This window comes from Scyliorhinus torazame, chromosome 13 (genome assembly GCF_047496885.1).
Source record: "Scyliorhinus torazame isolate Kashiwa2021f chromosome 13, sScyTor2.1, whole genome shotgun sequence".
Taxonomy (NCBI): Eukaryota; Metazoa; Chordata; class Chondrichthyes; order Carcharhiniformes; family Scyliorhinidae; genus Scyliorhinus; species Scyliorhinus torazame.
The window spans coordinates 97,616,365-97,629,687 of NC_092719.1; positions in this window are offsets into that span (position 1 = coordinate 97,616,365).

Consider the following 13,323-nt stretch of genomic DNA (forward strand, 5'->3'; position numbering starts at 1 on the left):
CCTGTTGATGGGAGGGGAGGGGGTCAGGGTCCTGTTGATGGGAGGGGAGGGGGTCAGGCTCCTGTTGATGGGAGGGGAGGGGGTCAGGCTCCTGTTGATGGGAGGGGAGTGGGTCAGGCTCCTGTTGATGGGAGGGGAGGGTGCGCGGCTCCTGTTGATGGGAGGGGAGGGGGTCAGGCTCCTGTTGATGGGAGGGGAGGGGGCCAGGCTCCTGTTGATGGGAGGGGAGGGGGGTCAGGGTCCTGTTGATGGGAGGGGAGGGGGTCAGGCTCCTGTTGATGGGAGGGGAGGGGGTCAGGCTCCTGATGATGGGAGGGGAGGGGGTCAGGGTCCTGATGTCGGGAGGGGAGGGGGGACAGGCTCCTGTTGATGGGAGGGGACCGGGAGTCGGGGAGAGGAGTGAGGAAGCCGGTTAAGAGGGGTGTCAGTGACTGCTAGCATTTGTCCAGAGGACTTTCTGGAATTGGTGATCTGAATCAAGAGGTGTCCAGCTACATCTTGGGTTTTCCACTCTCACTTTATTCTCAAACGAGTGTAATCAGATCGAATGGTGCTGTTGGTAGAACTGAGTAAACGAGCAGGGTAGGAGAAGGCTAGCTCCGGGCTCACAATCACAAACAATACTCGCACATTCAGTAACCCTCCGTCCTGATTAACCTTTCCGGCTCCTAATTGTTTAAGGAGGGTGGGGACCAGATCCCAGCTTTTACTTCCCTGGTCAGATTCTATATTTAAATCCTCCGTCACTGAGTGGCAGGGCCACAGTGTGAGGGATGTTCTTTCAGTCAGTGTGAGGGAGGGTCTTTCAGTCAGTGTGAGGGAGGGTCTTCCAGTCAGTGTGAGGGAGGGTCTTTCAGTCAGAGCGAGGGAGGTCTTTCAGTCAGTGTGAGCGAGGTTCTTTCAGTCAGTGTGAGGGAGGGTCTTTCAGTCAGTGTGAGGGAGGTTCTTTCAGTCAGTGTGAGGGAGGGTCTTTCAGTCAGTACGATGGAGGGTCTTTCAGTCAGTGTGAGGGAGGGTCTTCCAGTCAGTGTGAGGGAGGGTCTTTCAGTCAGAGCGAGGGAGGTCTTTCAGTCAGAGCGAGGGAGGTTTTTCAGTCAGTGCGAGGGAGGTTTTTCAGTCAGTGTGATGGAGGGTTTTTCACTCAGTTTGAGGGAGGGTCTTTCAGTCAGTTTGGGAGAGAGGGCCCTCCAGTCAATGTGAGGGAGGGTCTTCCAGTCAGTGCGAGGGTCTTTCAGTCAGAGCGAGGGAGGGTCTTTCAGTCAGCGTGAGGGAGGGTTTTTCTGTCAGTGTGAGGGAGGGTCTTTCAGTCAGAGCGAGGGAGGGTCTTCCAGTCAGTGTGAGGGAGGGTCTTTCAGTCAGAGCGAGGGAGGGTCTTTCAGTCAGAGCGAGGGAGGGACTTTCAGTCAGTGTGAGGGAGGGTCTTTCAGTCAGAGCGAGGGAGGGTCTTTCAGTCAGTGAGAGGGAGGGTCTTTCAGTCAGTGCGAGGGAGGGTCTTTCAGTCAGAGCGAGGGAGGGTCTTTCAGTCAGAGCGAGGGAGGGTCTTTCAGTCAGTGTGAGGGAGGGTCTTTCAGTCAGTGTGAGGGAGGGTCTTTCAGTCAGTGGGAGGGAGGATCTTTCAGTCAGTGTGTGGGAGGGTCTTCCAGTCAGTGCGAGGGAGGGTCTTTCAGTCAGTGCGAGGGAGGGTCTTTCAGTCAGAGCGAGGGAGGGTCTGTCAGTCAGTGGGAGGGAGGGTCTTTCAGTCAGTGGGAGGGAGGGTCTTCCAGTCAGTGTGATGAAGGGTCTTTCAGTCAGAGCGAGGGAGGGTCTTTCAGTCAGAGCGAGGGAGGGTCTTTCAGTCAGTGTGAGGGAGGGTCTTTCAGTCAGTGTGAGGGAGGGTTTTTCAGTCAGTGTGAAAGAGGGTCTTTCAGTCAATTTGCGAGGGAGGGCATTCCAGTCAGTGTGAGGGAGGGTCTTTCAGTCAGTGTGAGGGAGGGTCTTTCAGTCAGTGTGAGGGAGGGTCGTTCAGTCAGTGGGAGGGAGGGTCTTTCAGTCAGTGTGAGAGAGGGTCTTTCAGTCAGTGTGAGGGAGGGTCGTTCAGTCAGTGGGAGGGAGGGTCTTTCAGTCAGTGTGAGAGAGGGTCTTTCAGTCAGTGTGAGGGAGGGTCTTTCAGTCAGTGTGTGGGAGGGTCTTTCAGTCAGTTTGCGAGGGAGGGCCTTCCAGTCAGTTTGTGAGGGAAGGTCTTTCAGTCAGTGTGAGGGAGGGCATTCCAGTCAGTGTGAGGGAGGGTCTTTCAGTCAGTGTGAGGGAAGGCCTTTCAGTCAGTGTGAGGGAGGGCCTTCCAGTCAGTGTGAGGGAGGGTCTTTCAGTCAGTGTGAGGGAGGGCCTTCCAGTCAGTGTGAGGGAGGGTCTATCAGTCAGTGTGAGGGCGGGTTGTTCAGTCAGTGTGAGGGAGGGTCTTCCAGTCAGTGTGAGGGAGGGTCTTCCAGTCAGTGTGAGGGAAGGCTTTCAGTCAGTGTGAGGGAGGGTCTTCCAGTCAGTGTGAGGGAAGGCCTTTCAGTCAGTGTGAGGGAGGGTCTTTCAGTCAGCGCAATGTAGGGTCTTTCAGTCAGTGCGAGGGAGGGCCTTCCAGTCAGAGCAAGGGAGGGTCTTCCAGTCAGTGTGAGGGAAGGTCTTCCAGTCAGTGTGAGGGAGGGTCTTTCAGTCAGTGTGAGGGAGGGCCTTCCAGTCAGTGTGAGGGAGGGTCTATCAGTCAGTGTGAGGGCGGGTTGTTCAGTCAGTGTGAGGGAGGGTCTTCCAGTCAGTGTGAGGGAGGGTCTTCCAGTCAGTGTGAGGGAAGGCTTTCAGTCAGTGTGAGGGAGGGTCTTCCAGTCAGTGTGAGGGAAGGCCTTTCAGTCAGTGTGAGGGAAGGCCTTTCAATCAGTGTGAGGGAGGGTCTTTCAGTCAGCGCAATGTAGGGTCTTTCAGTCAGTGCGAGGGAGGGCCTTCCAGTCAGAGCAAGGGAGGGTCTTCCAGTCAGTGTGAGGGAAGGTCTTCCAGTCAGTGTGAGGGCGGGTCTTTCAGTCAGTGTGAGGGAGGATCTTCCAGTCAGTGTGAGGGAGGCCTTTTCAGTCAGTGTGAGGGAGGCCCTTACAGTCAGTGTGAGGGAGGGTCTTTCAGTCAGTGTTAGGGAGGGCCTTTCAGTCAGTGTGAGGGAGGGACTTTCAGTCAGTGTGAGGAAGGGCCTTTCTGTCAGTATGAGGGAGGGTCTTTCCGTCAGCGCAAGGGAGGGGTCTTTCAGTCATTGCGAGGGAGGGTCTTTCAGTCAGTGTGAGGGAGGGTCTTCCAGTCAGTGTGAGGGAGGGTCCTTTCAGTCAGTGTGAGGGCGGGTCTTTCAGTCAGTGTGAGGGAATACCTTTCAATCAGTGTGAGGGAGGGTCTTTCAGTCAGTGTGAGGGAGGGTTTTTCAGTCAGTGTGAGGGAGGGTCTTTCAGTCAGTGTGAGGGAGGGCCTTCCAGTCAGTGTGAGGGAGGGTCTTTCAGTCAGAGCGAGGGAGGTCTTTCAGTCAGAGCGAGGGAGGTTTTTCAGTCAGTGTGAGGGAGGGTTTTTCAGTCAGTGTGAGGGAGGGTTTTTCACTCAGTTTGAGGGAGGGTCTTTCAGTCAGTTTGGGAGAGAGTGCCCTCCAGTCAATGTGAGGGAGGGTCTTCCAGTCAGTGCGAGGGTCTTTCAGTCAGAGCGAGGGAGGGTCTTTCAGTCAGCGTGAGGGAGGGTTTTTCTGTCAGTGTGAGGGAGGGTCTTTCAGTCAGAGCGAGGGAGGGTCTTCCAGTCAGTGTGAGGGAGGGTCTTTCAGTCAGAGCGAGGGAGGGTCTTTCAGTCAGAGCGAGGGAGGGACTTTCAGTCAGTGTGAGGGAGGGTCTTTCAGTCAGAGCGAGGGAGGGTCTTTCAGTCAGTGAGAGGGAGGGTCTTTCAGTCAGTGCGAGGGAGGGTCTTTCAGTCAGAGCGAGGGAGGGTCTTTCAGTCAGAGCGAGGGAGGGTCTTTCAGTCAGTGTGAGGGAGGGTCTTTCAGTCAGTGTGAGGGAGGGTCTTTCAGTCAGTGGGAGGGAGGATCTTTCAGTCAGTGTGTGGGAGGGTCTTCCAGTCAGTGCGAGGGAGGGTCTTTCAGTCAGTGCGAGGGAGGGTCTTTCAGTCAGAGCGAGGGAGGGTCTGTCAGTCAGTGGGAGGGAGGGTCTTTCAGTCAGTGGGAGGGAGGGTCTTCCAGTCAGTGTGATGAAGGGTCTTTCAGTCAGAGCGAGGGAGGGTCTTTCAGTCAGAGCGAGGGAGGGTCTTTCAGTCAGTGTGAGGGAGGGTCTTTCAGTCAGTGTGAGGGAGGGTTTTTCAGTCAGTGTGAGGGAGGGTCTTTCAGTCAGTGTGAGGGAGGGTCTTTCAGTCAGTTTGCGAGGGAGGGCCTTCCAGTCAGTTTGTGAGGGAAGGTCTTTCAGTCAGTGTGAGGGAGGGCCTTCCAGTCAGTGTGAGGGAGGGTCTTTCAGTCAGTGTGAGGGAAGGCCTTTCAGTCAGTGTGAGGGAGGGCCTTCCAGTCAGTGTGAGGGAGGGTCTTTCAGTCAGTGTGAGGGAGGGCCTTCCAGTCAGTGTGAGGGAGGGTCTATCAGTCAGTGTGAGGGCGGGTTGTTCAGTCAGTGTGAGGGAGGGTCTTCCAGTCAGTGTGAGGGAGGGTCTTCCAGTCAGTGTGAGGGAAGGCTTTCAGTCAGTGTGAGGGAGGGTCTTCCAGTCAGTGTGAGGGAAGGCCTTTCAGTCAGTGTGAGGGAAGGCCTTTCAATCAGTGTGAGGGAGGGTCTTTCAGTCAGCGCAATGTAGGGTCTTTCAGTCAGTGCGAGGGAGGGCCTTCCAGTCAGAGCAAGGGAGGGTCTTCCAGTCAGTGTGAGGGAAGGTCTTCCAGTCAGTGTGAGGGCGGGTCTTTCAGTCAGTGTGAGGGAGAATCTTCCAGTCAGTGTGAGGGAGGGTCTTTCAGTCAGTGTGAGGGAGGATCTTTCAGTCAGTGTGAGGGAGGCCCTTACAGTCAGTGTGAGGGAGGGTCTTTCAGTCAGTGTTAGGGAGGGCCTTTCAGTCAGTGTGAGGGAGGGACTTTCAGTCAGTGTGAGGAAGGGCCTTTCTGTCAGTATGAGGGAGGGTCTTTCCGTCAGCGCAAGGGAGGGGTCTTTCAGTCATTGCGAGGGAGGGTCTTTCAGTCAGTGTGAGGGAGGGTCTTCCAGTCAGTGTGAGGGAGGGTCCTTTCAGTCAGTGTGAGGGCGGGTCTTTCAGTCAGTGTGAGGGAATACCTTTCAATCAGTGTGAGGGAGGGTCTTTCAGTCAGTGTGAGGGAGGGTTTTTCAGTCAGTGTGAGGGAGGGTCTTTCAGTCAGTGTGAGGGAGGGCCTTCCAGTCAGTGTGAGGGAAGTCCTTTCAGTCAGTGTGAGGGAGGGTCTTTCAGTCAGTGTGAGTGAGGGCTTTTCAATCAGTGTGAGGGAGGGTCTTTCAGTCAGCGCAAGGGAGGGTCTTTCAGTCAGTGCGAGGGAGGGCCTTCCAGTCACAGCAAGGGAGGTTCTTCCAGTCAGTGTGAGGAAGGTTCTTTCTGTCAGTATGAGGGAGGGTCTTTCCGCCAGCGCGAGGGGTCTTTCAGTCATTGCGAGGGAGGGTCTTCCAGTCCGTGCGATGGTGGGATTTTCAGTCAGTGTGAGGGAGGATCTTTCAGTCAGTTTGGGAGGGAGGGCCCTCCAGTCAATGTGAGGGAGGGTCTTCCAGTCAGTGCAAGGGAGGGTCTTTCAGTCAGTGTGAGGGAATATCTTTCAGTCAGTGTGAGGGAGGGTCTTTCAATTAGAGCAAGGGTCAGTTTGTGAGGGAGGGCCTTCCAGTCAGTGTGAGGGAGGGTCTTTCAGTCAGTGTGAGGGAGGGACTTTCAGTCAGTGTGAGGGAATATCTTTCAGTCAGTGTGAGGGAGGGTCTTTCAATTGGTGCAAGGGTCAGTTTGTGAGGGAGAGTCTTCTAGTCAGTGTGCTGGTGGGTCTTTCAGTCAGTTTGTGAGGGAGGGTCTTCCAGTCAGTGCAAGGGAGGGTCTTTCAGTCAGTGTGAGGGAGGGTCTTTCACTCAGTGTGAGGGAGGGTCTTTCAGTCAGTGTGAGGGAGGGTCTTTCAGTCAGTGTGAGGGAGGGACTTTCAGTCAGTGGGAGGGAGGGTCTTTCAGTCAGTGTGAGGGAGGGTCTTTCAATTAGAGCAAGGTTCACTTTGTGAGGGAGGGTCTTCTAGTCAGTGCGCGGGAGGGTCTTTCAGTAAGTGTGAGGGAGGGTCTTTCAGTCAGTGTGAGGGAATATCTTTCAGTCAGTGTGAGGGAGGGTCTTTCAGTCAGTGTGAGGAAGGGCCTTTCTGTCAGTATGAGGGAGGGTCTTTCCGTCAGCGCAAGGGAGGTGTCTTTTAGTCATGGCGAGGGAGGGTCTTTCAGTCAGTGTGAGGGAGGGTCATCCAGTCAGTGTGAGGGAGGGTCCTTTCAGTCAGTGTGAGGGCGGGTCTTTCAGTCAGTGTGAGGGAGGGACTTTCAGTCAGTGGGAGGGAGGGTCTTTCAGTCAGTGTGAGGGAGGGTCTTTCAATTAGAGCAAGGGTCAGTTTGTGAGGGAGGGTCTTCTAGTCAGTGCAAGGGAGGGTCTTTCAGTCAGTGTGAGGGAATATCTTTCAGTCAGTGTGAGGGAGGGTCTTTCAGTCAGTGTGAGGGAGGGTCTTTCAGTCAGTGTGAGGGAGGGTCTTTCAGTCAGTGTGAGGGAGGGTCTTTCAGTATGTGTGAGGGAGGGTCTTTCAGTCAGTGTGAGGGAGGGCCTTCCAGTCAGTGTGAGGGAAGTCCTTTCAGTCAGTGTGAGGGAGGGTCTTTCAGTCAGTGTGAGGAAGGGCCTTTCTGTCAGTATGAGGGAGGGTCTTTCCGTCAGCACAAGGGAGGGGTCTTTCAGTCATTGCGAGGGAGGGTCTTTCAGTCAGTGTGAGGGAGGGTCTTCCAGTCAGTGTGAGTGAGGGTCCTTTCAGTCAGTGTGAGGGCGGGTCTTTCAGTCAGTGTGAGGGAATGCCTTTCAATCAGTGTGAGGGTGGGTCTTTCAGTCAGTGTGAGGGAGGGTCTTCCAGTCAGTGTGAGGGAATGCCTTTCAGTCAGTGTGAGGGCGGGTCTTTCAGTCAGTGTGAGGGAGGGTTTTTCAGTCAGTGTGAGGGAGGGCCTTCCAGTCAGTGTGAGGGAAGTCCTTTCAGTCAGTGTGAGGGAGGGTCTTTCAGTCAGTGCGAGGGAGGGCCTTCCAGTCAGAGCAAGGGAGGATCTTCCAGTCAGTGTGAGGAACGCCCTTTCAGCCAGTGTGAGGGAGGGTATTTGAGTCAGTGTGAGGATGGTTCTTTCTGTCAGTATGAGGGAGGGTCTTTCCGCCAGCGCGAGGGGTCTTTCAGTCATTGCGAGGGAGGGTCTTTCAGTCCGTGTGATGGTGGGTCTTTCAGTCAGTGTGAGGGAGGATCTTACAGTCAGTTTGGGACGGAGGGCCCTCCAGTCAATGTGAGGGAGGGTCTTCCAGTCAGTGCAAGGTAGGGTCCTTCAGTCAGTGTGAGGGAATATCATTCAGTCAGTGTGAGGGAGGGTCTTTCAATTAGAGCAAGGGTCAGTTTGTGAGGGAGGGCCTTCCAGTCAGTGTGAGGGAGGGTCTTTCAGACAGTGTGAGGGAATATCTTTCAGTCAGTGTGAGGGAGGGTATTCCAATTAGAGCAAGGGTCAGTTTGTGAGGGAGAGTCTTCTAGTCAGTGTGCTGGTGGGTCTTTCAGTCAGTTTGTGAGGGAGGGTCTTCCGGTCAGTGCAAGGGAGGGTCTTTCAGTCAGTGTGAGGAAGGGTCTTTCAGTCAGTGTGAGGGAGGGTCTTTCAATTAGAGCAAGGGTCAGTTTGTGAGGGAGAGTCTTCTAGTCAGTGTGCTGGTGGGTCTTTCAGTCAGTTTGTGAGGGAGGGTCTTCCAGTCAGTGCAAGGGAGGGTCTTTCAGTCAGTGTGAGGGAGGGTCTTTCAGACAGTGTGAGGGAGGGTCTTTCAGTCAGTGTGAGGGAGGGTCTTTCAGTCAGTGTGAGGGAGGGTCATTCAGTCAGTGTGAGGGAGGGTCTTTCAGTCAGTGTGAGGGAGGGTCTTTCAATTAGAGCAAGGGTCAGTTTGTGAGGGAGAGTCTTCTAGTCAGTGTGCTGGTGGGTCTTTCAGTCAGTTTGTGAGGGAGGGTCTTCCAGTCAGTGCAAGGGAGGGTCTTTCAGTCAGTGTGAGGGAGGGTCTTTCAGTCAGTGTGAGGGAGGGTCTTTCAGTCAGTGTGAGGGAGGGTCTTTCAGTGAGTGTGAGGGTGGGTCTTTCAGTCAGTGTGAGGGAGGGACTTTCAGTCAGTGGGAGGGAGGGTCTTTCATTCAGTGTGAGGGAGGGTCTTTCAATTAGAGCAAGGGTCAGTTTGTGAGGGAGGGTCTTCCAGTCAGTGCAAGGGAGAGTCTTTCAGTCAGTGTGAGGGAATATCTTTCAGTCAGTGTGAGGGAGGGTCTTTCAGTCAGTGTGAGGGAGGGTCTTTCAGTATGTGTGAGGGAGGGTCTATCAGCCAGTGTGAGGGCGGGTCTTTCAGTCAGTGTGAGGGAGGGTCTTCCAGTCAGTGTGAGGGAAGGCCTTTCAGTCAGTGTGAGGGAGGGTCTTTCAGTCAGTGTGAGGAAGGATCCTCCAGTCAGTGTGAGGGAGGGTCCTTTCAGTCAGTGTGAGGGCGGGTCTTTCAGTCAGTGTGAGGGAATGCCTTTCAGTCAGTGTGAGGGCGGGTCTTTCAGTCAGTGTGAGGGAGGGTCTTCCAGTCAGTGTGAGGGAAGGCCTTTCAGTCAGTGTGAGGGAGGGTCTTTCAGTCAGTGTGAGGGAGGGTTTTTCAGTCAGTGTGAGGGAGGGTCTTTCAGTCAGTGTGAGGGAGGGCCTTCCAGTCAGTGTGAGTGAAGGCCTTTCAATCAGTGTGGGGGAGGGTCTTTCAGGCAGCGCAAGGGAGGGTCTTTCAGTCAGTGCGAGGGAGGGCCTTCCAGTCAGAGCAAGGGAGGATCTTCCAGTCAGTGTGAGGGAGGCCCTTTCAGCCAGTGTGAGGGAGGGTCTTACAGTCAGTGTGAGGAAGGTTCTTTCTGTCAGTATGAGGGAGGGTCTTTCCGCCAGTGCAAGGGAGGGGTCTTTCAGTCATTGCGAGGGAGGGTCTTTCAGTCCGTGCGATGGTGGGTCTTTCAGTCAGTGTGAGGGAGTGTCTTTCAGTCAGTGCGAGGGAGGGTCTTTCAGTCAGAGCGAGGGAGGGTCTTTCAGTCAGAGCGAGGGAGGGTCTTTCAGTCAGAGCGAGGGAGGGTCTTTCAGTCAGAGCGAAGGAGGGTCTTTCAGTCAGTATTAGGGAGGGTCTTTCAGTCAGTGTGAGGGAGGGTCTTTCAGTCAGTTTGGGAGGGAGGGCCCTCCAGTCAATGTGAGGGAGGGTCTTCCAGTCAGTGCAAGGGAGGGTCTTTCAGTCAGTGTGAGGGAATATCTTTCAGTCAGTGTGAGGGAGAGTCTTTCAATTAGAGCAAGGGTCAGTTTGTGAGGGAGGGCCTTCCAGTCAGTGTGAGGGAGGGTCTTTCAGTCAGTGTGAGGGAGGGACTTTCAGTCAGTGTGAGGGAATATCTTTCAGTCAGTGTGAGGGAGGGTCTTTCAATTGGTGCAAGGGTCAGTTTGTGAGGGAGAGTCTTCTAGTCAGTGCAAGGGAGGGTCTTTCAGTCAGTGTGAGGGAGGGTCTTTCAGTCAGTGTGAGGGAGGGTCTTTCAGTCAGTGTGAGGGAGGGACTTTCAGTCAGTGGGAGGGAGGGTCTTTCAGTCAGTGTGAGGGAGGGTCTTTCAATTAGAGCAAGGTTCACTTTGTGAGGGAGGGTCTTCTAGTCAGTGCGCGGGAGGGTCTTTCAGTAAGTGTGAGGGAATATCTTTCAGTCAGTGTGAGGGAGGGTCTTTCAGTCAGTGTGAGGAAGGGCCTTTCTGTCAGTATGAGGGAGGGTCTTTCCGTCAGCGCAAGGGAGGGGTCTTTCAGTCATTGCGAGGGAGGGACTTTCAGTCAGTGTGAGGGAGGGTCTTCCAGTCAGTGTGAGGGAGGGTCTTTCAGTCAGTGTGTGGGAGGGTCTTTCAGTCAGTTTGCGAGGGAGGGCCTTCCAGTCAGTTTGTGAGGGAAGGTCTTTCAGTCAGTGTGAGGGAGGGCCTTCCAGTCAGTGTGAGGGAGGGTCTTTCAGTCAGTGTGAGGGAAGGCCTTTCAGTCAGTGTGAGGGAGGGCCTTCCAGTCAGTGTGAGGGAGGGTCTTTCAGTCAGTGTGAGGGAGGGCCTTCCAGTCAGTGTGAGGGAGGGTCTATCAGTCAGTGTGAGGGCGGGTTGTTCAGTCAGTGTGAGGGAGGGTCTTCCAGTCAGTGTGAGGGAGGGTCTTCCAGTCAGTGTGAGGGAAGGCTTTCAGTCAGTGTGAGGGAGGGTCTTCCAGTCAGTGTGAGGGAAGGCCTTTCAGTCAGTGTGAGGGAAGGCCTTTCAATCAGTGTGAGGGAGGGTCTTTCAGTCAGCGCAATGTAGGGTCTTTCAGTCAGTGTGAGGGAAGGCTTTCAGTCAGTGTGAGGGAGGGTCTTCCAGTCAGTGTGAGGGAAGGTCTTCCAGTCAGTGTGAGGGCGGGTCTTTCAGTCAGTGTGAGGGAGGATCTTCCAGTCAGTGTGAGGGAGGCCTTTTCAGTCAGTGTGAGGGAGGGTCTTTCAGTCAGTGTTAGGGAGGGCCTTTCAGTCAGTGTGAGGGAGGGACTTTCAGTCAGTGTGAGGAAGGGCCTTTCTGTCAGTATGAGGGAGGGTCTTTCCGTCAGCGCAAGGGAGGGGTCTTTCAGTCATTGCGAGGGAGGGTCTTTCAGTCAGTGTGACGGAGGGTCTTCCAGTCAGTGTGAGGGAGGGTCCTTTCAGTCAGTGTGAGGGCGGGTCTTTCAGTCAGTGTGAGGGAATACCTTTCAATCAGTGTGAGGGAGGGTCTTTCAGTCAGTGTGAGGGAGGGTTTTTCAGTCAGTGTGAGGGAGGGTCTTTCAGTCAGTGTGAGGGAGGGCCTTCCAGTCAGTGTGAGGGAGGGTCTTTCAGTCAGAGCGAGGGAGGTCTTTCAGTCAGAGCGAGGGAGGTTTTTCAGTCAGTGTGAGGGAGGGTTTTTCAGTCAGTGTGAGGGAGGGTTTTTCACTCAGTTTGAGGGAGGGTCTTTCAGTCAGTTTGGGAGAGAGGGCCCTCCAGTCAATGTGAGGGAGGGTCTTCCAGTCAGTGCGAGGGTCTTTCAGTCAGAGCGAGGGAGGGTCTTTCAGTCAGCGTGAGGGAGGGTTTTTCTGTCAGTGTGAGGGAGGGTCTTTCAGTCAGAGCGAGGGAGGGTCTTCCAGTCAGTGTGAGGGAGGGTCTTTCAGTCAGAGCGAGGGAGGGTCTTTCAGTCAGAGCGAGGGAGGGACTTTCAGTCAGTGTGAGGGAGGGTCTTTCAGTCAGAGCGAGGGAGGGTCTTTCAGTCAGTGAGAGGGAGGGTCTTTCAGTCAGTGCGAGGGAGGGTCTTTCAGTCAGAGCGAGGGAGTTTCTTTCAGTCAGAGCGAGGGAGGGTCTTTCAGTCAGTGTGAGGGAGGGTCTTTCAGTCAGTGTGAGGGAGGGTCTTTCAGTCAGTGGGAGGGAGGATCTTTCAGTCAGTGTGTGGGAGGGTCTTCCAGTCAGTGCGAGGGAGGGTCTTTCAGTCAGTGCGAGGGAGGGTCTTTCAGTCAGAGCGAGGGAGGGTCTGTCAGTCAGTGGGAGGGAGGGTCTTTCAGTCAGTGGGAGGGAGGGTCTTCCAGTCAGTGTGATGAAGGGTCTTTCAGTCAGAGCGAGGGAGGGTCTTTCAGTCAGAGCGAGGGAGGGTCTTTCAGTCAGTGTGAGGGAGGGTCTTTCAGTCAGTGTGAGGGAGGGTTTTTCAGTCAGTGTGAGGGAGGGTCTTTCAGTCAGTGTGAGGGAGGGTCTTTCAGTCAATTTGCGAGGGAGGGCATTCCAGTCAGTGTGAGGGAGGGTCTTTCAGTCAGTGTGAGGGAGGGTCTTTCAGTCAGCGCAAGGCAGCTTCTTTCAGTCAGTGTGAGGGAGGATCTTTCAGTCAGTGTGAGGGAGGGTCGTTCAGTCAGTGGGAGGGAGGGTCTTTCAGTCAGTGTGAGAGAGGGTCTTTCAGTCAGTGTGAGGGAGGGTCTTTCAGTCAGTGTGTGGGAGGGTCTTTCAGTCAGTTTGCGAGGGAGGGCCTTCCAGTCAGTTTGTGAGGGAAGGTCTTTCAGTCAGTGTGAGGGAGGGCCTTCCAGTCAGTGTGAGGGAGGGTCTTTCAGTCAGTGTGAGGGAAGGCCTTTCAGTCAGTGTGAGGGAGGGCTTCCAGTCAGTGTGAGGGAGGGTCTTTCAGTCAGTGTGAGGGAGGGCCTTCCAGTCAGTGTGAGGGAGGGTCTATCAGTCAGTGTGAGGGCGGGTTGTTCAGTCAGTGTGAGGGAGGGTCTTCCAGTCAGTGTGAGGGAGGGTCTTCCAGTCAGTGTGAGGGAAGGCTTTCAGTCAGTGTGAGGGAGGGTCTTCCAGTCAGTGTGAGGGAAGGCCTTTCAGTCAGTGTGAGGGAAGGCCTTTCAATCAGTGTGAGGGAGGGTCTTTCAGTCAGCGCAATGTAGGGTCTTTCAGTCAGTGCGAGGGAGGGCCTTCCAGTCAGAGCAAGGGAGGGTCTTCCAGTCAGTGTGAGGGAAGGTCTTCCAGTCAGTGTGAGGGCGGGTCTTTCAGTCAGTGTGAGGGAGGATCTTCCAGTCAGTGTGAGGGAGGCCTTTTCAGTCAGTGTGAGGGAGGATCTTCCAGTCAGTGTGAGGGAGGGTCTTTCAGTCAGTGTTAGGGAGGGCCTTTCAGTCAGTGTGAGGGAGGGACTTTCAGTCAGTGTGAGGAAGGGCCTTTCTGTCAGTATGAGGGAGGGTCTTTCCGTCAGCGCAAGGGAGGGGTCTTTCAGTCATTGCGAGGGAGGGTCTTTCAGTCAGTGTGAGGGAGGGTCTTCCAGTCAGTGTGAGGGAGGGTCCTTTCAGTCAGTGTGAGGGCGGGTCTTTCAGTCAGTGTGAGGGAATACCTTTCAATCAGTGTGAGGGAGGGTCTTTCAGTCAGTGTGAGGGAGGGTTTTTCAGTCAGTGTGAGGGAGGGTCTTTCAGTCAGTGTGAGGGAGGGCCTTCCAGTCAGTGTGAGGGAAGTCCTTTCAGTCAGTGTGAGGGAGGGTCTTTCAGTCAGTGTGAGTGAGGGCTTTTCAATCAGTGTGAGGGAGGGTCTTTCAGTCAGCGCAAGGGAGGGTCTTTCAGTCAGTGCGAGGGAGGGCCTTCCAGTCACAGCAAGGG